General features: G+C 43.3%; 1 long non-coding RNA gene across 4 annotated transcripts in view; it reads right to left on the reverse strand.

Moving 5' to 3' along the window:
- Nucleotides 1-1,445: 1,445 nt before the first annotated feature.
- Nucleotides 1,446-25,487, reverse strand: part of LOC115167564 (uncharacterized) — a 34,868-nt gene continuing 10,826 nt past the window's right edge. The window contains exons 1-4 of one of the 4 annotated variants that reach the window (XR_003870509.1): nt 18,341-20,201; nt 18,170-18,231; nt 5,668-5,840; nt 1,446-3,725 (exon numbers count right to left, since the gene is read on the reverse strand). This is a non-coding gene — a long non-coding RNA (uncharacterized LOC115167564). Of the gene's footprint in view, nt 3,726-5,388; nt 5,841-18,169; nt 18,232-18,340; nt 20,202-25,487 lie in introns of those variants that run through there. The other 3 variants (XR_003870507.1, XR_003870506.1, XR_003870508.1) reach the window with 3 other exon arrangements.

The following is a 25,487-nucleotide window of genomic DNA, read 5'->3' on the forward strand; positions in this document are numbered from 1 at the left end:
TGAAATGCATTCCAGGGGTTCTACCTCATGAAGCTGGTAGAGAATGACAAGAGTGTGCAAAGCTGTCATCAAGGCAAAGGGTGGCTACTGAAGAATCTCAAATATAAAATATATTTTGATTTGTTTTACACTTTTTTGGTGAAAACATGATTTCATAGTTTTGGTGTCTTCACTATTATTCTACAATGTAGAAAATAGTAAAAATAAAGAAAAACCATTGAATGAGTTTGTGTCCAAACTTTTGACTAGTACTGTATATAAAAAATATGAACTAGCTAGCGTCAGCCAAGATATTTTGTTAACTACCTTGATGTTGCAAGTCCCCTCAGCCTCCAACAGTTTCAAATTTGAACTTAGAAAATTAAAGACTGCGACAAGATTCATCTGATGCCTTGTAAACGTAAAATATTATACTGCTTCCTCGGTCTCGAGACACTTGAGAATGCTTACATGCTGACCACACCGCTCACATTATGTGCGCGAGCGTTGCAAAATAAATGTACACATACATGTTATTCATTCATTTCATCCAAACTGTTTGCGCGCTTCAACGAGCGTCTGGTCTAAAATAGAACTTGGTTCTATTTTTTGACACATGAGTCGCTGCAAGTCCCGCCTCTCCCATCTCCTCATTGGTTTTTAGGAGCATATACACCATGTGGGTGATTACCACCACCAGTCCAGTTGGTGGTGGTAATGCACCATAAAGTTGGTTGCCAACCGCTTTGTAAAGTCCAAAGAAGAAGACTGAAGGGAGAGATTACTAGAAACCAACTAGGTTCACCCTTTTATCTGTGGATTAATTGTCGGAGAAGAGGACCTTGTGCATTTCAGATAAAATAACAACCCAAAGTTTATATCCCAGGACAAATTATCTAGCTAGCTAAATGGCCATGAATGTTTCATGCATTTTGACCTGTCCCCAGATTAATACAGTTGGTTCAGAGTTTGTTTTGATATTTCAACCTGCGTGTCCTGATCGCGTCAGGACAAAATCAACATGCGCACGATGGCACGCGGTCTAGTCAGCATGTTAGCCAACAGAAGAAAACAAAAAACAAGTGGGAAGTTGAGTAGTCTCAACGAGTATCTATTATGTTGTGACGTGACTATCATTAATGTGATGACTGTTTTTAATCAAATCAAATCAATGAATCAATGAATGAATCAATGAATCATGTAACAATTAACAATTAACTCATTTGTAACTTGGGGCACCACGGGAAAACTTATTTAACGATTTATTATCTCCTGAATTAATCTCAATCTATAGATATGAATATATCCTATAACAGTCACTTATTCATGTATTATTACTTCAGTCTCATTCTGAATGTCGTTGACCTCGTAAATCTGCACGAACCCTAGCCTAAGTGATGATTCAGCGATACACAAATTGCCTTATTTATTTACTAACTCACTAAATAATCACACAGAAATACATACACAGTGTAGATTATTTATTACTAACATAATGCAATGAAACAGTCCCTAGTGGACTAACCCGATATGACAGCTTGTTACACAATGGAAAGGGGGTGGGGAAAGATAAGGAGCGGGAGAGACAAAGAGAGTGGACTTATCGTACATACAGTTGAAAAATACACTCACTGTAAATATGGATATTAGGAACCCTAACACCCGCTCATTCAGAAAAGGAATGCAATACATATTTACGCGTAGATGTCTTTCTCTGTCGTCTCTCTGTTGAACTCGATAGTTCAATGTGGTGGTTCGATGTAAGTCTCTGGTGGTCCACCAGAGGTCACAATTTCCTTAGTAGTTGTAGGCTTCTTTTGTTCTGGAGTGTTCGTTAGAATGGATCCATCAGAGGTGTATCACACAGTGGTGATAGGGAATTGTTCTTCTTTCCCGTCTGGGTAAATTGTTCTACATAGACTACTTTAAATTACCCAACTGTAGAGATTTAACCATTGGTAACGTATTCAGCTCACGCTGCACGTAGACTGGTCTCAATGGTTGATTATTCAGGGTACAGCTAGGACCACTTTACACACCGGCAGCAACCCGGCATGTTTTGGTCTAATGTAAATTTTGTTACGAGTCCTTTTATGCTTAGGTAAAAAGGGGTGTTCCATCATGCTGGCACGAAGTCTGTGCTCACGTGGGCGTGGTTACTGACTTAGCAAAAGTTTATATGAAAAACAATTCTCATTTAGAAGGCTAAAATCACATTTTATCTTCACAACAGTATTCTTACACTTAATCATTTATTTTATACAACATTTAGATGCAAATCTGATCTATACATTGTGAAAGCTCTTAAAGTTACAATGTTACTTAGTTATACCATCCTTAATGATATCACAAAATAATAAACCCACCAACCATTCGGATTTCAAAACTAATGTTCCAATGTCCAATCTTTTGATGTTAAAGTTTTTAGCAAGAGTCTCTCTGTAACACTCAGACATTCAATACTGCAGAGCCAAAGGGAGAGTTTCTGCCAGGTATTTACAATCCGGTCGTTAAATCATAAAACCGGGCCAACTCCCCCAGGAGAGAGAGAGAGTTTGGCTATCTGTCAGCCATTGGCCTAGCTGATCCGGCACCTTTGATCCTCACCAAGGAGTGGCAGTCATGACAATTATATAGATAAGATACTCAAGTGGCCACTCTAACAATGAAAATACATGTCTTCAAAGATGGAAGGAAGTCGGGAGGAGGTGAGATCAGGTGGGACCATTCTAGCAAATGAGAGGGCAGTTACACACTTGAACAACAGGCATAACACCGATATAAAGTTCTTTTTCTACCTTAATTAAATTATTTGATACGGTAATACAAAGTTGGGAAAAACAAAAATTGCCCTGCCAACTATTAGCCCTTTTACTTGTCTTCTCAGCCAGCCAGAGCTGACGCCATAACATCAAAATGCCATAGTGGTAGCTAGTCCACTTAACCATTGAACACCCCAACCAAAGAGAAATAAGCCTAATATGAGTGTATGAATAATCACATTCATATTCTAAGTATGCAATATATAAGATTGTGGTAGGAAGTAGAGAGCAATTTTCTGTTGTTTTCATTTTTATTTCATGTCAGACATAGGCACCACAAAGAGCTGTTTTCCAGTCAAGTGAGCTACAATGTTTTGTGAGTCTGTGGTCCCTCAGATCAGTCTTTTCCCTGTGACCTCACAACCATTCTGAGTTTTACAGTGAGGAGAGTCTGATGAACATAGTATTTCTTTTCTGGTAAAAAGTTCAGGTCAGTCGTGACGGAGTCTAGTGTAGTGGTCTAAGCTCCCCGACTCTGTACCAGATATGCCCCCTGGCAACAGGGATTGGGCCCCCTGGCAACAGGGATTGGGCTCCACCTCGGCCACCCTCTGTCTATGCCCCTACTATGTTTCAATCTTTACATTTCCAGCTGTACTGTCAAAAACAAAACATTTAAGGAAAAAAAAGTTCAGGACGGTCAACCCATGGACAGTGCTGAATTCCAAATCGACCCCTTCTCGTAGCCCCTTCCACACGAAACAGTGACACTGCATGTGTCATGTTTAACTCCACTGAAATCCATTGCAAGCTTAAGTGGGCAATCAGAGTACATTTTTAGTACGAAGTGTTGAAAGTAGGACTGATCAAAGTAATGAATCAGTTTAATCTATTGGCAGTCCTCTCATCCCTCTTTACAAGACCTCAGAACTCTTGTCTTGTGTCAGGAAGGATGTTCTGTTCACAAGTCTGTTGTTGAAGAGGCTGTGGAGGAAGTATATTATTCATCATTACCGAACAGATCACCCTCTTCCAACAGTTACATCAAATAAAAGAGACCGCCCCTCTCCCTGTCTTCACTCACTACCTACAGTGAGGGAAAAAAATATTTGATCCCCTGCTGATTTTGTACGTTTGCCCACTGACAAAGAAATCATCAGTCTATAATTTTAATGGTAGGTTTATTTGAACAGTGAGAGACAGAAAAACAACAAAACAATCCAGAAAAACGCATGTCAAAAATTGTATAAATTGATTTGCATTTTAATGAGGGAAATAAGTATTTGACCCCTCTGCAAAACATGACACTTAGTACTTGGTGGCAAAACCCTTGTTGGCAACCACAGAGGTCAGACGTTTCTTGTAGTTGGCCACCAGGTTTGCACACATCTCAGGAGGGATTTTGTCCCACTCCTCTTTGCAGATCTTCTCCAAGTCATTAAGGTTTCGAGGCTGACGTTTGGCAACTCGAACCTTCAGCTCCCTCCACAGATTTTCTATGGGATTAAGGTCTGGAGACTGTCTAGGCCACTCCAGGACCTTAATGTGCTTCTTCTTGAGCCACTCCTTTGTTGCCTTGGCCGTGTGTTTTGGGTCATTTTCATACCATCCACGACCCATTTTCAATGCCCTGGCTGAGGGAAGGAGGTTCTCACCCAAGATTTGACGGTACATGGCCTCGTCCATCGTCCCTTTGATGCGGTGAAGTTGTCCTGTCCCCTTAGCAGAAAAACACCCCCAAAGCATAATGTTTCCACCTCCATGTTTGACGGTGGGGATGGTGTTCTTGGGGTCATAGGCAGCATTCCGACTCCTCCAAACACGGCGAGTTGAGTTGATGCCAAAGAGCTCCATTTTGGTCTCATCTGACCACAACACTTTCACCAGTTGTCCTCTGAATCATTCAGATGTTCATTGGCAAACTTCAGACGGGCATGTATATGTATTCTTGAGCAGGGGGACCTTGCGGGCGCTGCAGGATTTCAGTCCTTCACGGCATAGTGTGTTACCAATTGTTTTCTTGGTGACTATGGTCCCAGCTGCCTTGAAATCATTGACAAGATCCTCCCGTGTAGTTCTGGGCTGATTCCTCACCGTTCTCATGATCATTGCAACTCCACGAGGTGAGATCTTGCATGGAGCCCCAGGCCGAGGGAGACTGAAAGTTCTTTTGTGTTTCTTCCATTTGCGAATAATCGCACCAACTGTTGTCACCTTCTCACCAAGCTGCTTGGCGATGGTCTTGTAGCCCATTCCAGCCTTGTGTAGGTCTACAATCTTGTCCCTGACATCCTTGGAGAGCTCTTTGGTCTTGGCCATGGTGGAGAGTTTGGAATCTGATTGATTGCTTCTGTGGACAGGTGTCTTTTATACAGGTAACAGGCTGAGATTAGGAGAACTCCCTTTAAGAGTGTGCTCCTAATCTCAGCTTGTTACCTGTATAAAAGACACCTGGGAGCCAGAAATCTTTCTGATTGAGAGGGGGTCAAATACTTATTTCTCTCATTAAAATGCAATCAATTTATAACATTTTTGACATGTGTTTTTCTGGATTTTTTTGTTGTTATTCTGGTTCTCACTGTTCAAATAAACCTATCATAAAAATTATAAACTGATCATTTCTTTGTCAGTGGGCAAACGTACAAAATCAGCAGGGGATCAAATATTTTTTTCCCTCACTGTACCTACATCACACGCTTTCTCAATCACAGGCAAGCACTCCAATGCACATCATACGGTAGGTTAGTGGAACAGTTGGCAAAGACCAGTTGGTGTAGGCTAGTTTCAGTCAGAGCATCAGTGATTACTTTGTGACTGAGGCTACAGAGAGGAAGAGAATGAGTGGTCAATAACTGATCAGACAATACTTACATGCACAAAATGAATCGAAGGACAAACACACACACACAAACTAAAACATACTCACCCCAGCACTTGTCCTATGTGCAGGTTTGTATGGAGGGGCTGTAGGTGGTAGTCTGTGAATTGATAGTGCCAAGGTCCAGTTCTGGCAGCACCTCTGAGTAGCCCAGAACAAGAGATCCACAGGCCTGCCAGTCTAGCTTGGTCTTCAAGAGGTCCAGCTCCCCATCTGAGACTCTGCACAGGGACACATCACACATCAAAGTTTTGCTGAAACTGGGAAGATAAAACCAAGAGATAACATCACAGTATATGTATATATATGTATGTATATACAGTGGGGCAAAAAAGTATTTAGTCAGCCACCAATTGTGCAAGTTCTCCCACTTAAAAAGATGAGAGGCCTCATCATAGGTACACGTCAACTATGACAGACAAAATGAAAAAAAAATCCAGAAAATCACATTGTAGGATTTTTAATGAATTTATTTGCAAATTATGGTGGAAAATAAGTATTTGGTCACCTACAAACAAGCAAGGTTTCTGGCTCTCACAGACCTGTAACTTCTTCTTTAAGAGGCTCCTCTGTCCTCCACTCGTTACCTGTATTAATGGCACCTGTTTGAACTTGTTATCAGTATAAAAGACACCTGTCCACAACCTCAAACAGTCACACTCCAAACTTCACTATGGCCAAGACCAAAGAGCTGTCAAAGGACACCAGAAACAAAATTGTAGACCTGCACCAGGCTGGGAAGACTGAATCTGCAATAGGTAAGCAGCTTCGTTTGAAGAAATCAACTGTGGGAGAAATTATTAGGAAATGGAAGACATACAAGACCACTGATAATCTCCCTCGATCTGGGGCTCCACGCAAGATCTCACCCCGTGGGGTCAAAATTATCACAAGAACGGTGAGCAAAAATCCCAGAACCACACGGGGGGACCTAGTGAATGACCTGCAGAAAGCTGGGACCAAAGTAACAAAGCCTACCATCAGTAACACACTACGCCGCCAGGGACTCAAATCCTGCAGTGCCAGACGTGTCCCCCTGCTTAAGCCAGTACATGTCCAGGCCCGTCTGAAGTTTGCTAGGAGCATTTGGATGATCCAGAAGAGGTTTGGGAGAATGTCATATGGTCAGATGAAACCAAAATATAACTTTTTGGTAAAAACTCAACTCGTCGTGTTTGGAGGACAAAGAATGCTGAGTTGCATCCAAAGAACACCATGCCTACTGTGAAGCATGGGGGTGGAAACATCATGCTTTGGGGCTGTTTTTCTGCAAAGGGACCAGGACGACTGATCCGTGTAAAGGAAAGAATGAATGGGGCCATGTATCGTGAGATTTTGAGTGAAAACCTCCTTCCATCAGCAAGGGCATTGAAGATGAAACGTGGCTGGGTCTTTCAGCATGACAATGATCCCAAACACACCGCCCGGGCAACGAAGGAGTGGCTTCGTAAGAAGCATTTCAAGGTCCTGGAGTGGCCTAGCCAGTCTCCAGATCTCAACCCCATAGAAAATCTTTGGAGGGAGTTGAAAGTCCGTGTTGCCCAGCGACAGCCCCAAAACATCACTGCTCTAGAGGAGATCTGCATGGAGGAATGGGCCAAAATACCAGCAACAGTGTGTGAAAACCTTGAGAAGGCATACAGAAAACGTTTGACCTGTGTCATTGCCAACAAAGGGTATATAACAAAGTATTGAGATAAACTTTTGTTATTGACCAAATACTTATTTTCCACCATAATTTGCAAATAAATTCATTAAAAATCCTACAATTTTTTTTCTTCTCATTTTGTCTGTCATAGTTGAAGTGTACCTATGATGAAAATTACAGGCCCTTCTCATCTTTTTAAGTGGGAGAACTTGCACAATTGGTGGCTGACTAAATACTTTTTTGCCCCCCCTGTGTGTGTGTGTGTGTATATATATATATATAATATATATATATATATACACTGCTCAAAAAAATAAAGGGAACACTTAAACACATCCTAGATCTGAATGAAAGACAATCTTATTAAATACTTTTTTCTTTACATAGTTGAATGTGCTGACAACAAAATCACACAAAAATAATCAATGGAAATCCAATTTATCAACCCATGGAGGTCTGGATTTGGAGTCACACTCAAAATTAAAGTGGTTTTCCACACCACAGGCTGATCCAACTTTGATGTAATGTCCTTAAAACAAGTCAAAATGAGGCTCAGTAGTGTGTGTGGCCTCCACGTGCCTGTATGACCTTCCTACAACGCCTGGGCATGCTCCTGATGAGGTGGTGGATGGTCTCCTGAGGGATCTCCTCCCAGACCTGGACTAAAACATCCGCCAACTCCTGGACAGTCTGTGGTGCAACGTGGCGTTGGTGGATGGAGCGAGACATGATGTCCCAGATGTGCTCAATTGGATTCAGGTCTGGGGAACGGGCGGGCCAGTCCATAGCATCAATGCCTTTCTCTTGCAGGAACTGCTGACACACTCCAGCCACATGAGGTCTAGCATTGTCTTGCATTAGGAGGAACCCATGGCCAACCGCACCAGCATATGGTCTCACAAGGGGTCTGAGGATCTCATCTCGGTACCTAATGTCAGTCAGGCTACCTCTGGCGAGCACATGGAGGGCTGTGCGGCCCCCCAAAGAAATGCCACCCCACACCATGACTGACCCACCGCTAAACCGGTCATGCTGGAGGATGTTGCAGGCAGCAGAACGTTCTCCACGGCGTCTCCAGACTCTGTCACGTCTCTCACATGTGCTCAGTGTGAACCTGCTTTCATCTGTGAAGATCACAGGGCGCCAGTGGCGAATTTGCCAATCTTGGTGTTCTCTGGCAAATGCCAAACGTCCTGCACGGTGTTGGGCTGTAAGCACAACCCCCACCTGTGGACGTCGGGCCCTCATACCACCCTCATGGAGTCTGTTTCTGACCGTTTGAGCAGACACATGCACATTTGTGGCCTGCTGGAGGTCATTTTGCAGGGCTCTGGCAGTGCTCCTCCTGCTCCTCCTTGCACAAAGGCGGAGGTAGCGGTCCTGCTGCTGGGTTGTTGCCCTCCTACGGCCTCCTCCACGTCTCCTGATGTACTGGCCTGTCTCCTGGTAGCGCCTCCATGCTCTGGACACTACGCTGACAGACACAGCAAACCTTCTTGTCACAGCTCGCATTGATGTGCCATCCTGGATGAGCTGCACTACCTGAGCCACTTGTGTGGGTTGTAGACTCCGTCTCATGCTACCACTAGAGTGAAAGCACCGCCAGCATTCAAAAGTGACCAAAACATCAGCCAGGAAGCATAAGAACTGAGAAGTGGTCTGTGGTCCCCACCTGCAGAACCACTCCTTTATTGGGGGTGTCTTGCTAATTGCCTATAATTTCCACCTGTTGTCTATTCCATTTGCACAACAGCCTGTGAAATTTATTGTCAATCAGTGTTGCTTCCTAAGTGGACAGTTTGATTTCACAGAAGTGTGATTGACTTGGAGTTACATTGTGTTGTTTAAGTGTTCCCTTTATTTTTTTGAGCAGTGTATATATATATATATATATATATATATATATATGAGAGAGAGAGTGAGAGCTTTATTTGTCACATGCGCCAAATACAACAGGTGTAGACCTTAGTGAAAGGCTTACTTACAAGCCCTTAACCTGTTAGGGCCAGGGGGCAGTATTTACACGGCCGGATAAAAAACGTACCCGATTTAATCTGGTTACTACTCCTGCCCAGTAACTAGAATATGCATATAATTGCTTTGGATAGAAAACACCCTAAAGTTTCTAAAACTGTTTGAATGGTGTCTGTGAGTATAACAGAACTCATATGGCAGGCAAAAACCTGAGAAGATTCCATGCAGGAAGTGGCCTGTATGACAAGTTGTTGTTCTTCTTGCCTCTGTTTATTGAAGACTGAGGATCTTTGCTGTAACGTGACACTTCCTACGGCTCCCATAGGCTCTCAGAGCCCGGGAAAAAGCTGAACGATATCGAGGCAACCCCAGGCTGAAACACATTATCGCTTTTGACAAGTGGCCGATCAGAGGACAATGGGCTTAGGCGCGTGCCCGAGTCGACCCCATGCTTTATTTTCTTTCGTCTGTTTACCTAATTGCAGATTCCCGGTCGGAATATTATCGCTTTTTTACGAGAAAAATGGCATAAAAATTGATTTTAAACAGCGGTTGACATGCTTCGAAGTACGGTAATGGAATATTTAGAATTTTTTTGTCACGAAATGTGCCGTGCTCGTAACCCTTATTTACCATTCGGATAGTGTCTTGAACGCACGAACAAAACGCCGCTGTTTGAACATAACTATGGATTATTTGGGACCAAACCAACATTTGTTATTGAAGTAGAAGTCCTGGGAGTGCATTCTGACGAAGAACACCAAAGGTAATCAAACTTTTCTAATAGTAAATCGGAGTTTGGTGAAGGCTAAACTTGCTGGGTGTCTAAATAGCTAGCCCTGTGATGCCGGGCTATCTACTTAGAATATTGCAAATTGTGCTTTCACCAAAAAGCTATTTTAAAATCGGACATATCGAGTGCATAGAGGAGTTCTGTATCTATGATTCTTAAAATAATTGTTATGCTTTTTGTGAACATTTATCGTGAGTAATTTAGTAAATTGTTAGTAAATTCGCCGGAAGTTTCCGGGGGGTATGCTAGTTCTGAACGTCACATGCTAATGTAAAAAGCTAGTTTTTTATATAAATATGAACTTGATTGAACAAAACATGCATGTATTGTATAACATAATGTCCTAGGTGTGTCTGATTATTTCTGGCTGGGTACTCTGCTGACATAATCTAATGTTTTGCTTTCGTTGTAAAGCCTTTTTGAAATCGGACAGTGTGGTTTGATTAACGAGAGTCTTGTCTTTAAAATGCTGTAAAATAGTCATATGTTTGAGAAATTGAAGTAATAGCATTTCTAAGGTATTTGAATAACGCGCCACAGGATTCCACTGGCTGTTACGTTGGTGGGACGATTTGGTGCCACCTACCCTAGAGAGGTTAACCAACAATGCAGTTAAGAAAAATACGTGTTTAGTAAAAAATAGATTAAGTAAAAAATACATGTAACAAATAATTAAAGAGCAGCAGTAAAATATACTGGGGGTACTGGTACAGAGGCAATGTGTGGGGGCACCGGTTAGTCGAGGTAATTGAGGTAATATGTACATGTAGTTAAAGTGACGATGCATAGATAATAAACAGAGAGTAGCAGCAGCATAAAAGAGCATGGGGGGGGGGTCAAGCAATGCAAATAGTCTGGGTAGCCATTTGATTAACTGTTCAGGAGTCTTATGGCTTTGGGGTAGAAGCTGTTAAGAAGCCTTTTGGACCTAGACTTGGCACTCCGCTACCACTTGCCGTGCGGTAGCAGAGGGAACAATCTATGACTAGGGTGGCTGGAGTCTTCCTCTGACACCGCCTGGTATAGAGGTCCTGGATGGCATGAAGCTTGGCCCCAGTGATGTACTGTGCCGTACACACTACCCTCTGTAGTGCCTTGCGGTCGGTGGCCGAGGAGTTGCCATACCAGGCAGTAATGCAACAAGTCAGGATGCTCTCAATGGTGCAGCTGTATAACTTTTTGAGGATCTGAGGACCCAAGCCACATTTTTTCAGTCTCCTGAGAGGGAATAGGCTTTGTCGTGCCCTCTTCATGACTGTGTGTTTGGACCATGATAGTTTGTTGTTGATGTGGACACCAAGGAACTTGAAGCTCTCAACCTGCTCCACTACAGCCCCATCGATGAGAATGGGGGCGTGCTCGGTCCTCCTTTTCCTGTAGTCAACAATCATCTCCTTTGTCTTGATCACGTTGAGGGAGAGGTTTTTGTCCTGGCACCACACGGCTAGGTGTCTGACCTCCCTATAGGCTGTCTCATCATTGTCGGTGATCAGACCTACCACTGTTGTCATCAGCAAACTTAATGATGGTGTTGGAATTGTGCCTGGCCATGCAGTCATGAGTGAACAGGGAGTACAGGAGGGGACTGAGCACGCAACCCTGAGGGGTCCCCGTGTTGAGAATCAGCGTGGCGGATGCGTTGTTACCTACCCTTACCACCTGGGGGCGGCCCGTCAGAAAGTCCAGGATCCAGTTCCAGAAGGAGGTGTTTAGTCCCAGGGTCCTTAGCTTAGTGATGAGCTTTGGGGGCACTATGGTGTTGAACGCTGAGCTGTAGTCAAAAGGTGTTCCTTTTGTCCAGGTGAGAAAGGGCAGTGTTGGGTGCAATAGAGATTGCATCATCTGTGGATATGTTGGGGCGCTATGCAAATTGGAGTGGGTCTAGGGTTTCTGGGATAATGGTGTTGATGTGAGTCATAACCAGCCTTTTAAAGCACTTCATGGCTACAGACGTGAGTGCTACGGGTCGGTAGTCATTTAGGCAGGTTACCTTAGTGTTCTTGGGCACAGGTGGTCTGCTTGAAACATGTTGGAATTACAGACTCAGTCAGGGACAGGTTGAAAATGTCAGTGAAGACACTTGCCAGCTGGTCAGCGCATGCTTGGAGTACACGTCCTGGTAATCCGTCTGGCCCTGTGGCCTTGTAAATGTTGCCCTGTGTAATGGACATTTTAATGTTTGTGCTTTTCATATAACTAATTTCTGTGTTCTATTCATGTGCCATTCTATAAACCAATTTCTGTGGTCATGCAAGTGTCTGACTGTACAAATCCTCACTATCAGTAGCTGCAATTTGGCAGTACGCCCAGACGTTGTTTTGACAACGAACAAAAGATATCTCAGTTTAAAAGTCTCAGCTTAGAGAGGAGAAGCCTCGTGAGGTGTTGGTCTGTCACATGTTATGAAACAGTATTGGTCGGTCACATGATTGAAACAAAACGGTAATGATTAATTCATTATGCTAAATTCTGCAAATATAACTTGTCTGTGTATTGCCGTATATAAGACAATTTTTGGGTCTGCCCAAGGAGAGCTCCTGATTGACATGTGTAGTATGGTGGAATGAGTTCGTTGGAACCACTTCAGCACGCTGACAATAAACAATTATTAATTTAAGATTGACTTCGAGTGTCCCTGCGTAGGATTTTTCCACAACACCTGTTTAAAGATCTTACTCACATCGGCTACGGAGGGCATGATCACACAGTAGTCTGGAACAGCTGATGCTCTCAGGCATGTTTCAGTGTTACTTGCATCGAAGCAAGCATAGAAGTAATTTACCTCGCCTGGTACGCTCGTGTCCCTGGGCAGCTCGTGGCTATAATTCCCTTCGTAGTCTGTAATAGTTTGCAAGCCCTGCCACATCCGATGAGCGTCAGAACCGGTGTAGTACGATTCAATCTTAGTCCTGCATTGACGCTTTGCCTGTTTGATGGTTCGTCGGAGGACATAGTGGGATTTCTTATAAACTTCCTGGTTAGAGTCCCGCTCCATGAAAGCTGCAGCTCTACCCTTTAGCTCAGTGCGGATGTTGTCTGTAATCCATGGCTTCTGGTTGGGCTAAGTATGTACAGTCACTGTGGGGACGACGTCATCAATGCACTTATTGATGAAGCCAGTGACGGATGTGGTGTACTCCTCAATGCCAACGGAAGAATCCTGGAACCTATTCCAGGCTGTGCCAGCAAAACAGTCTTGTAGCTTAGCATCTGTTCATCTGACCACTGTTTTATTGACCGAGTCACTGGTGCTTCCTACTTTAGTTTTCGCTTGTAAGCAGGAATCAGGAGGATAGAATTATGGCTAGTTGTCAAATCACTGTCTGTGTCTACATAACATAACCTTAGATTGACAATATGCGGGATGGGAGGCCACTCCTTCAATGGTCTGTCTCCTACCTCAGTCTCTTAGTGGTGAGAAAAGGCAACAACACATCTGCCACGCTGACCATCAACATAGGGGCCCCTCAGGGGCGCATGCTTAGTCCCCTTCTGTACGCCCTGTTCACCCACTACTGCATGGCCGCGCACGTCTCCAACACCATCATTAAGTTTGCCGACGACACAGAGGTGGTAAGCCTCATCGGGGACGATGAGACAGCCTATAGGGAGGAGACCTGGCAGTGTGGTGCCAGGACAACAACCTCTACCTCAACATCGGCAAGACAAAGTAGATGATCATGGCCTCCAGGAAATGGAGGGCCGAGCACACCCCCATTCACATCGACAGGGCTGTAGTTGAGCAGGTCGAGAGCTTCAAGTTCCTCGGCGTCCACATCACTAAGGATTTATCATGGTTCAAACACACCAACACAGTCGTGAAGAGGGTACTACAACACTTCTTCCCACTCAGGAGGCTGAAAAGATTTGGCATAGGACCTCAGATCCTAAAAAAGTTATACAGCTGCACCATTGAGAACATCTTGACTGGCTGCATCACCGCTTGGTATGGGACTGCTTGGCATCCGACCGCAAAACGCTAGGGTAGTGCAGGCGGCCCAGTTCATCACTGGGGCCAAGCTCCCTACCAGGACCTCTGTACCAGGCTGTGTAAAAGAAAGGCCCTAAAAATGGTCAAAGACTCTCGCCACCCAAGGCATACACTGTTCTCTCCGCTACCGCGCGGCAAGCGATACTGATGCACTAATTCTGGAACCAACAGGACCCATTATGTCATTACAGACCCTGGTTCGATTCCAGGCTGTATCACAACCGCCGTGATTGGGAGTCCCATAGGGCGGCGCACAATTGGCCCAGTGTCGTCATTGTAAATAAGAATTTGTTCTTGACTGACTTGCCAAGTTAAATAAAGGTTAAATAAATAAATAAAAATTACATACAGTATATACCTCCATTACCTCATACTCCTGCACATCTACTCAATACTGGTACCCCTTGTATATAGCAAACAGCAAACTTATTAAAACGCCATCAAAATGTTACTTGTATTAACTGTAAGAGAACAACTAAGAAAGCCTACAAACGAACACAGGAGCCATCTCAGCACGCTATGTTAGAGGACAAAAGGACAAAATGAGTTTCATAAGATTTTATCTTACTATAGGGTTAAAGCTAAAGCCACAGTCTAAGATATTCCAGTATTTTTGAAACAAAGCCTATTAATGAAACAAAGCCTACCCTTTTATTTTCAAAGAAGCAATGTAATATTAATAAAAACTTTCTTAACCAAAAAGCTAGGGACATAATGCCCTAAGCTATGGACATTACTCCATTGCTTATGTTGCCATAGGAGACTTGTAAGGGCCATCACCTTCAGACAGATCTGAAAAGGGGTGCTTTGTCCAAAAGAGGCAGGATGCACAGCAGAGGTCTTCACGGATATACCCTAACCAATTACCTGGGATCCGACCCGTTATTGTGTAGTTGACCCTCGGATCCCGGGTCAGATCACACTCGTTGGCTACAGACCTCTGATCTGTCTGAAAATATATTAAATACTGAAAAGATCCTAAATTATATTTGAGGATGAATGCATGGCATTTGGTTCAGTCAATAGCATTAATCTCTCTCCTCCGCTTGTCTGCCTCTCGCTCTGTCTGGCTTAAGTACTCGCTATAGGGAACATGCAACATTGTTTCAGCTCACTGTTTCTGTATTTGCGCAAGAGAGAAGTGTTCAGGTAGACTAATGTATGACATTTCTACTGGAGATTTGGGATGAGCAATATGTTGCTATAGGACCTGAATCGGATCGGGTTTTGATTTTCACACAAACAAATTGCGGGTCCTGTCCGGTGTCAGATGGGAATTTCACAGATTCAATTCGGTTTGGATCAAAATTTCAGGATTCGAGAAGACCTGTAATATATAGAGGTCTTATATACCCCAGCCATCCTACAATCAAAGCTTGATGCCCTCAATCTCACACAAATTATTAATGAACCCACCAGGTACCACCCCAAAGCCGTAAACACTGGCACCCTCATAGATATCATCCTAACCAACTTGCACTTTAAATACACCTCTGCTGTTTTCAACCAAGATCTCAGCGATCACTGCCTCATTGCCTGCATCCGTAATGGGTCAGCGGTCAAACGACCTCCACTCATCACTGTCAAACGCTCCCTGAAACATTTCAGCGAGCATGCCTTTCTAATCGATCTGGCCCTGGTATCCTGGAAGGATATTGACCTCATCCCGTCAGTAGAGGATGCCTGGTTATTCTTTAAAAATGCCTTCCTCACCATCTTAAATAAGTATGCCCCATTCAAAAAATGTAGAACCAGGAACAGATATAGCCCTTGGTTCTCCCCAGACCTGACTGCCCTTAACCAACACAAAAACATCCTGTGGCGTTCTGCATTAGCATCGAACAGCCCCCGTGATATGCAACTTTTCAGGGAAGTTAGAAACCAATATACACAGGCAGTTAGAAAAGCCAAGGCTAGCTTTTTCAAGCAGAAATTTGCTTCCTGCAACACAAATTCAAAAATGTTCTGGGACATTGTAAAGTCCATGGAGAATAAGAACACCTCCTCCCAACTGCCCACTGCACTGAGGATAGGAAACTCTGTAACCACCACCGATAAACCCACTATAATTGAGAATTTCAATAAGCATTTTTCTTCGGCTGGCCATGCTTTCCGCCTGGCTACCCCTACTGCAGTCAACAGCACTGCACCCCCCACAGCTACTCGCCCAAGCCTTCCCCATTTCTCCTTCTCCCAAATCCATTCAGCTGATGTTCTGAAAGAGCTGCAAAATCTGGACCCCTACAAATCAGCCGGGCTAGACAATCTGGACCCTTTCTTTCTTAAATTATCTGCCGAAATTATTGCAACCCCTATTACTAGCCTGTTCAACCTCTCTTTCGTGTCGTCTGAGATTCCCATAGATTGGAAAGCAGCTGCTGTCATCCCCCTCTTCAAAGGAGGGGACACTCTTGACCCAAATTGCTACAGACCTATATCCATCCTACCCTGCCTTTCTAAGGTCTTCGAAAGCCAAGTCAACAAACAGATTACCGACCATTTCGAATCCCACCGCGCCTTCTCCGCTATGCAATCTGGTTTCAGAGCTGGTCATGGGTGCACCTCAGCCACGCTCAAGGTCCTAAACGATATCGTAACCGCCATTGATAAGAAACAATACTGTGCTGCCGTATTCATTGACCTGGCCAAAGCTTTCGACTCTGTCAATCACCACATCCTCATCGGCAGACTCAATAGCCTTGGTTTCTCAAACGATTGCATCGCCTGGTTCACCAACTACTTCTCTGATAGAGTTCAGTGTGTCAAATCCGAGGGCCTGTTGTCCGGACCTCTGGCAGTCTCTATGGGGGTGCCACAGGGTTCAATTGTCGGGCCGACTCTTTTCTCTGTATACATCAATGATGTTGCTCTCGCTGCTGGTAATTCCCTGATACACCTCTACGCAGACGACACCATTCTGTATACTTCTGGCCCTTCTTTGGACACTGTGTTAACAACCCTCCAGACGAGATTCAATGCCATACAACTCTCCTTCCGTGGCCTCCAACTGCTCCTAAATACAAGTAAAACTAAATGCATGCTCTTCAACCGATCGCTGCCTGCACCTGCCCGCCTGTCTAGCATCACTACTCTGGACGGTTCTGACTTAGAATATGTGGAGTCTGGTTAGACTGTAAACTCTCCTTCCAGACTCACATCAAACATCTCCAATCCAAAGTTAAATTTAGAATTGGCTTCCTATTTCGCAACAAAGCATCCTTCACTCATGCTGCCAAACATACCCTCGTAAAACGGACCATCCTACCGATCCTCGACTTCGGCGATGTAATTTAAAAAATAGCCTCCAATACCCTACTCAACAAACTGGATGCAGTCTATCACAGTGCCATCCGTTTTGTCACCAAAGCCCCATATACTACCCACCACTGCGACCTGTACGCTCTTGTTGGCTGGCCCTCGCTTCATAATCGTCGCAAAACCCACTGGCTCCAGGTCATCTACAAGACTCTGCTAGGTAAAGTCCCCACTTATCTCCGCTCACTGGTCACCATAGCAGCACCCACCTGTAGCACGCGCTCCAGCAGATATATCTCTCTGGTCACCCCCAAAGCCAATTCCTCCTTTGGCCGTCTCTCCTTCCAGTTCTCTGCTGCCAATGACTGGAACGAACTACAAAAATCTCTGAAACTGGAAACACTTATCTCCCTCACTAGCTTTAAGCACCAGCTGTCAGAGCAGCTCACAGATCACTGCACCTGTAAATAGCCCATCTATAATTTAGCCCAAACAACTACCTCTTCCCCTACTGTATTTATTTATTTATTTATTTTGCTCCATTGCACCCCATTATTTCTATTTCTACTTTGCACTTTCTTCTACTACAAATCTACCATTCCAGTGTTTTACTTGCTATATTGTATTTACTTTACCACCATGGCCTTTTTTTGCCTTTACCTCCCTTATCTCACCTCATTTGCTCACATTGTATATAGACGTATTTTCTACTGTATTATTGACTGTATGTTTGTTTTACTCCATGTGTAACTCTGTGTTGTTGTATGTTGTCGAACTGCTTTGCTTTATCTTGGCCAGTTCGCACTTGTAAATGAGAACTTGTTCTCAACTTGCCTACCTGGTTAAATAATGGTGAAATAAAATAAAATAAATAATATACAGTACTCACAGTCACTGGTTCAACTTTAATGAGAATCTCTCATGGTGGACATCACAAACCTGGAACTTGGCCTGCAGAAAGACAGAATGCATTGTCATGGTAAAAAAAGAACAATTGAATAAACGAAATAGCTACTTAAATGTAATAGTGAATAGTTTTCAAAGTGAATGAAGCTCTCACCTATTGCTAATTATTTGATGTTTATATCTAAAAGCATGTTCTTCCCGAAGTCTACAGTAATGTGCAAGGTTGAATGCTGCAGCGGATAGAAAAGCACTGCAGTCCAGTGTGCATTTGTCCTAATGAAAACATCTTGATGTCCAACAAAAATATAGAGATAAAACAGGCTCTCAAAAATGGATTACCAAAATATTATTTAAAAAAAGGTATTTAAAAAAATAAAGCATGATTCATTTTGACAGTGGAAAAGTTGACAACTTTCAGAGCCTTGCTCTCCATCTCGTTTCTATTCAAGTTGACCATTCAAGTAGGCAATTCAATGGTCATACAAAAAGTGAGGGGAAAATGGTCCAGAAATAAAATAATAACACAAAAATAACGACTGGTCTCCTTTCAAAAATTATTATTTTTTTCATTCAATTAGTCTTTTCAAAGACAAGACCAGGTATCAAAAGAAGGCCAAGGAAATATGCAAATTCAACTATTGAGCCTAAGCCTCTACACTTTTCCTGACAGCACACTTCGGAAAAAAACTCTGAATTGGATTTTAAACAATATAAAAACAGGTAAGCTCGTGAAACCATTCACATTCCCAACTACAGGTGGTACCAAATGGATAAGCGTTATTCAACATTTACTGACACCGCGTTTGAACATCATTAGGCTATACAATATATCACAAAATAGGTATATAGTGTAACTATATTATACTTGCATCTATTTATTGTCTGAGGTTGCATTGCTGTTTATCTTTCACCAGTCTGAACACAAAAGCTAAGGTGCTAGAAAGAAAAGCACGTTCATTCAATTTTTTTGAAAGAGCTGTATAGGCAATGTCATCACCAGGAGACAGGGGCAAAGTTAAACCTGTTATAAAAAGGTTCTGTCCTGTATAGTCCTACTGTGGTCCATTACTAAATAAATAAACAAATAAAAGACTCATTCACTCTGTCTGTCATGTCTATTCCTTTACCATTTCCATTCTTCTGCAGGTGTGGCAGAGAGCTTTTCTTCTTCCTTTGCCTACACTGTCTGGAATGTTTTCCTCATTGACACTATTTTTGGTTCATCCAAAAAGGACAGCCATTCCCAAGTGTGATTCTTCTTGCACATGTCCATGCCTTCAATGGCAATACTGACTGCATTTGACTTAGCTTTTTGCAATTGATCTAATATTGCCAAATCCTTCCTGAATCGATCATTTTTCTTTGACAGGAGCTCTGGTTCGACTGGAAGCATCATAGAACATACCTTCAGAAAACTGGCTAGGATCAACTCAACAATCTGAACAGTCAACTCAAAAAAGTCTGTGTCGGTCCACATGGTAAGCCTGTCAAACACAAGGTTCTTGGGTACCTCAATGTCATCAAACAAGCATGCATTTCCTTTAACAAGGTCTCTCCCATCTTCCTGCCATTCCTTGAGTTTGGTAACAAGGGTTTGGTATCTTTCTTCCATCTCCAACACGTTTCCCTTCAAAGTTAAGGCTCTCCAGAGAGGATCAATGATAAGCTTGGAAACCAGACCCAGAGCTCTGCATCCGGCCTTGAACTGTTGAACCTCCAAATCAGCAACAACTGCAGCAAGCAAACTACTCTCAGCTCCGTACGTACTGGTAAACTCAACCAAATCATCATGGATGCTACACACTCCAGCAGAATTATGAAACAGACCATCAATTCTGTGTCCAATGGATAGAGACAAAGGAACTTCATCAAATTCTTTTTTGCTGGTCAAAAAGCTTTCGAACGGAACAAGCTGACCGTCCTCTGCCCATCCAAGCTCTTGCACAGCATCACTCACAGAACTCACCAAACGCACTGTTCCAGACTCCAACTCTGTTGACCCAATGTTAGGGGAGCTATGGACTCCTACTTCTTTATCTCCTAAAATCATATTTTCCCAAAGCAGAAGAGTTGTTTTTGCCTGGTGAGCTAAGCCATCAATCAAATGTAAGCCACAGAAGAGCTGACTTACAAGGCACATCATTGTCTTTTCAGTGGAACTAAAGCCACAATGTTTCTCAACTATCAGTGGTAGGATGTCTGATCTGTATTCAGCGAGGATTTGTTCAAATTTCTTTTCCGAACCAGTCCCAACACCAAAACAGTTTGAAAAGGGTACATAAATCCATCTCATCTGTTGCATTTCACTACTCGTAACAATTTCATTGATCATTTTCCTGCAAATGTCAACTTGGTAGTTCTCTGGCCATGGGGTTTGCTCTGTGACCCCAGAGTGAACATCAGACTCCTTTAAGCAAAAGTCAGTTGGTCCATTATCTTGGCCAAGCTTGACAGTTTCATCTGTTTCGATAGAGATGATCTTTTCAGCATGCAGAGACCATACAGTCCTTGCATCAGGGACCAGATTTTTCAAACCGGTCTTGCTAACCATCTCCTGACAGTTCATCTTCTCCTCTGTATCATTTGCCTCTTGTGTCCCTTTCAAATCCAATTGTCTTTTTGACAATCTTGCAGGTGGAGTAGCTTCTTTTTTCTTGTATTGTCTAGTCACAAGAGGTATTATAAACACTTCTTTTGAAAAGTCTTCATTTGTGACATATTTCCGTTTAGCCATTCGTTTCAGTTTAGATGAAATATGTATGGCAAATTGACAGCGTTTCTGATTTTGCAAATCCAGATTAAAATTATATTCCAGTATATCATAGACAGTATACATATAAGCCTTTTTTGTATTTTTTGCAAACTTATGAACCTCATACATTACACCATTAGTCAGTAACTGCGAGTCAAGTTTTGTTTTGGATAGTGGTTTGGATTTCACGTCAAGTTCCACACCTACTTCTTTGCACAAGGGGTAGCAGTTTTTCACCACTTTCTCTGCAAAGGGCATCACATTTGCCTTTTTAATTTTGCTGACCGGGACCTTCGTTTTTCCGGCTGACAATGTGAGTTCAGTCTCGTTGGAAATGGTCTGTTTCTTCACAGACTGAGGAACTAGGCCTACTTGTCTACCTCTATGACATTTCTCTGCCTTCATTTCTCTTACTTTGCAAGTGGCTCTTTCTCCCTTTTTCCTTCTCAAATCTAATCGTCTTCTTTCTGTTACTTTTTTCAGTCCTTGATATTTCCACACATTTGAGTCAATTGAGTTAATGACCTGCATTTTACTGGAAATCACTGCAGGTTTCATTCTTGTGCCAACCCCCAGTGAGAATGTTTCCTTTAAATATGGAGGTTTCCTTCTATGTGCCATGCATGTCATTTTCTTAACAACTCGTCTCAACTTTGTAATAATATAGGTAGACAGCTTGGTTTTCTCAATAGGCAAATCAAGATCAAAATTGTGCTCTAGGACATCAATGACAATTTGCTTGTAAGTTCCACAAACATCTTTGGCAAAATTACCAAGTTCAATCATTATACCTTTGGTCAATAAATCCAAATTAAGTTTCTCTTTTGCCCCAAAATTGGATTTCACATCAAGTTGTAATCCTATTTTCTTACAGAGGGGATAAGGGTCCTTCATTGTTTTTGACGTTGTAGAAGCCATTAGATGCCAGTTTTGGTCCCTTGCAAGGCTGTACGCCGTTCCACCAGCACACTGCGTTACATCTTTCTCAGTTAACAGGTTGTCTGTCTTGACATGCTGAGTAAGTCTGGATACGATGTCCAGATGAGATTTGTCCATTAAAAATGTGCCAGCAGGTTCAAGATTTTCTGACACACGGTCATAATTCTTTGCAGTTGAAAGGGCATATTTCGATCCTTTTATCGTGTTGGGATCAGGAAGGGTAAACACCTCCATTACCAATTCAGGTTTTCCTAGAACAGTTTTTCGTTTTCTCATCAATTCTCTTAATTTGTGCATAGTACGTGTCGCAAAATCATACCTTTGATGCTTTTGCAAACCAAGATCAAAGTTGTACTCCAGAATGTCACAGACAACATGCTGCTGAGCTCTATTAACTTCTTTAGCAAAATCAGAAACCTCAACCATCACACCTTTAGTCAGCAACTGCAAATCTAGTTTCTGATTGGATCCAGACCCAACATTGAAATCCAAGCCAATTTTCTTGCAGTTGGAGTATGGATCCTTCAACTTTTTTCCAGCTGACGACCTTGTGTGGCACCTGACGACCGGATGTGGCAACTCCGCTCAGGCGTTATGATTCCGGGTTCGTCTTTCTTGCTCCATATTCAAGTCACGGGTAAACGCATACTTTGAGCAAAGATAACTAACTCAAGATAGAGCCAGTCGCTTCCAATGGGAGAAAATGAATCTTAGAAAAATCAAGGAGGTGGGCAGAGTCAAGCACGAGATAGTGAGATCCTATTGGACCGTTATAGTATTTATTAGCATTTTTCCATTAGGGAACGCCTACCTTGATGTGCGCGTGTGCAATAACTAAATTCGCCCTCGCAGTCCTTCTAAACGCTTTCTTTTTTTCGGCAAAGGGTAAAGTCTACAAAACGCAGTCCACTCTGTTTGTTACAGATTATAATTTGGGAAACAGAAAACTGTATGTAGACCAAATATTCCATAAATGAGAAAATTTGCAGAATGTAGGCCAAAATCAATCTCTGTCCATATTCTCTCACTTGTCGGCTGCTGGGCTTCCTCTCATCACTCTTTTTGGTAGTGAGTGGAAATGCCAACCGGATGCTAAACAAGTATACATCTGGTGAAATATCTGGCGCATTGTTTAATCTGTGCTAGGAGTGTGTCTGAAAGTCGGCGTTTCAAAAGAAGGGGGAATTAACAGCGATGGGTGTAACATCAGCGCTCCATTATTGCTTAGATCGACCGTAGGGTGTATCGGGGGTCAGTTTAATATTTGCATAGCAGGTTAAGAGAACTAACATAGCAGCTGCCAAAGAAGAAGAGTTAGTTCAGTATGGGAAACTGCAGTCTAATGGTGGAGAAGAAAAAAAGTGGAACATATTATGCATAAATATGGAGTGGGGGATTGCACAAGCCTTCTGGAAAATCTGGTGAAGGAAATGATGGTGGACAAGAAAAAAAGGAGAAAAAAGGAATATGTTTTGAGTGAATATAAAATGGAGGATCTCAGAACTTTTTGAAGAGCTTGAGGAGGTATTTGAACATGACGAGAGTGAAGATTAATTAACTGTGGCAGGTGCAGTGATGACTGCTGCAAAGAAGTTGAGTGTAGAGGGAAGCAGTATGGTGAGGAAGGTTGGTGTCGAGTGCAAAAAGAGGGATACGTGCCCAAGCATTTCAGAGATGGAACCTGGCGAGGACTGCCGAGTTCGGGGCTCGTCCCAAGGATGATAAGGGTGATTCTGGCCCAGTGGGAGTGAGATTTGTAGAGACAATGGATCGTTGCATTTTGGCTGATCCATATGTGGTGTCAAGCTGTGGGGGAGGATAGGTTGGGAACTGTGGAGTTGGTGAAGGTAACTAGGAGTGGACTCATGTAGATTTATTGTTTCCTCCAGCCAGAGCAAGCGGGTGCTCCGGATTACGCAATTAGGGACAAGAATTGGGACTTGCTTTGCTCTCCGGAGCAGGGCGCCGATGAAAGGAGTGATAACAGGGTCAACACTAAGTGTTAAGGAGGAGCAGTTGAAACTTAAGATTCCCGGTTTCTGTGACACATACAGTTAGGTGAGATGTAGATCCGGTGGAGAGTGTGGGGAAACAGAAGACTTTGTTTGTCATGCTTCTTTTGAGTCTTTGCCAGATAAGGTCGGGGTAGGAAGAGTCAGTTATCCCATGGAGAATAAGAACACCTCCTCCCAGCTGCCCACTGCACTGCTGATAGGGAACTCTGTCACCTCCGATAAATCCACTATAATTGAGAATTTCAATAAGCATTTTTCTACGGCTGGCCATGCTTTCCACCTGGCTACCCCTACCGCGGTCAATAGCACTGCACCCCCCACAGCTACCCGCCCAAGCCTTCCCCATTTCTCCTTCTCCCAAATCCAGTCAGCTGATGTTCTGAAAGAGCTGCAAAATCTGGACCTCTACAAATCAGCCGGGCTAGACAATCTGGACCCTTTCTTTCTAAAATGATTTGCCGAAATTGTTGCAACCCCTATTACTAGCCTGTTCAACCTCTCTTTTGTGTCGTCTGAGATTCCAAAATATTGGAAAGCAGCTGCTGTCGTCCCCCTCTTCAAAGGAGAGGACACTCCTGACCCAAACTGCTACAGACCTATATCTATCCTACCCTGCCTTTCTAAGGTCTTCGAAAGCCAAGTCAACAAACAAATTACCGACCATTTCGAATCCCACCGCACCTTCTCCGATATGCAATCTGGTTTCAGAGCTGGTCATGGGTGCACCTCAGCCACGCTCAAGGTCCTAAACAATATCATAACCGCCATCGATAAGAAACAATACTGTGCTGCAATATTCATTGACCTGGCCAAGGCTTTCGACTCTGTCAATCACCACATCCTCATCGGCAGACTCAATAGCCTTGGTTTCTCAAATGATTGCCTCGCCTGGTTCACCAACTACTTCTCTGATAGAGTTCAATGTGTCAAATCGGAGGGCCTGTTGTCCGGGCCTCTGAAATCTCTATGGGGGTGCCACAGGGTTCAATTCTTGGGCCAACTCTTTTCTCTGTATACATCAATGATGTCGCTCTTGCGGCTGGTGAGCCTCTGATCTACCTCTACGCAGACGACACCATTCTGTATACTTCTGGCCCTTCTTTGGACACTGTGTTAACAACCCTCCAGACGAGCTTCAATGCCATACAACTCTCCTTCCGTAGCCTCCAACTGCTCTTAAATACAAGTAAAACTAAATGCATGCTCTTCAACCGATCGCTGCCCGCACCTGCCTGCCCGTCCAGCATCACTACTCTGGATGGTTCTTACTTAGAATATGTGGACAACTACAAATACCTAGGTGTCTGGTTAGACTGTAAGCTCTCCTTCCAGACTCACATCAAACATCTCCAATCTAAAGTTAAATCTAGAATTGGCTTCCTATTTCACAACAAAACATCCTTCACTCATGCTGCTAAACATACCCTCGTAAAACTGACCATCCTACCGATCCTCGACTTCGGCGATGTCATTTACAAAATAGCCTCCTGGCTCCAGGTCATCTACAAGACCCTGCTAGGTAAAGTCCCCCCTTATCTCAGCTCTCTGGCCACCATAGCAGCACCCACCTGTAGCACGTGCTCCAGCAGATATAT

This window comes from Salmo trutta, chromosome 29 (assembly GCF_901001165.1).
Source record: "Salmo trutta chromosome 29, fSalTru1.1, whole genome shotgun sequence".
NCBI classification, from domain to species: Eukaryota; Metazoa; Chordata; class Actinopteri; order Salmoniformes; family Salmonidae; genus Salmo; species Salmo trutta.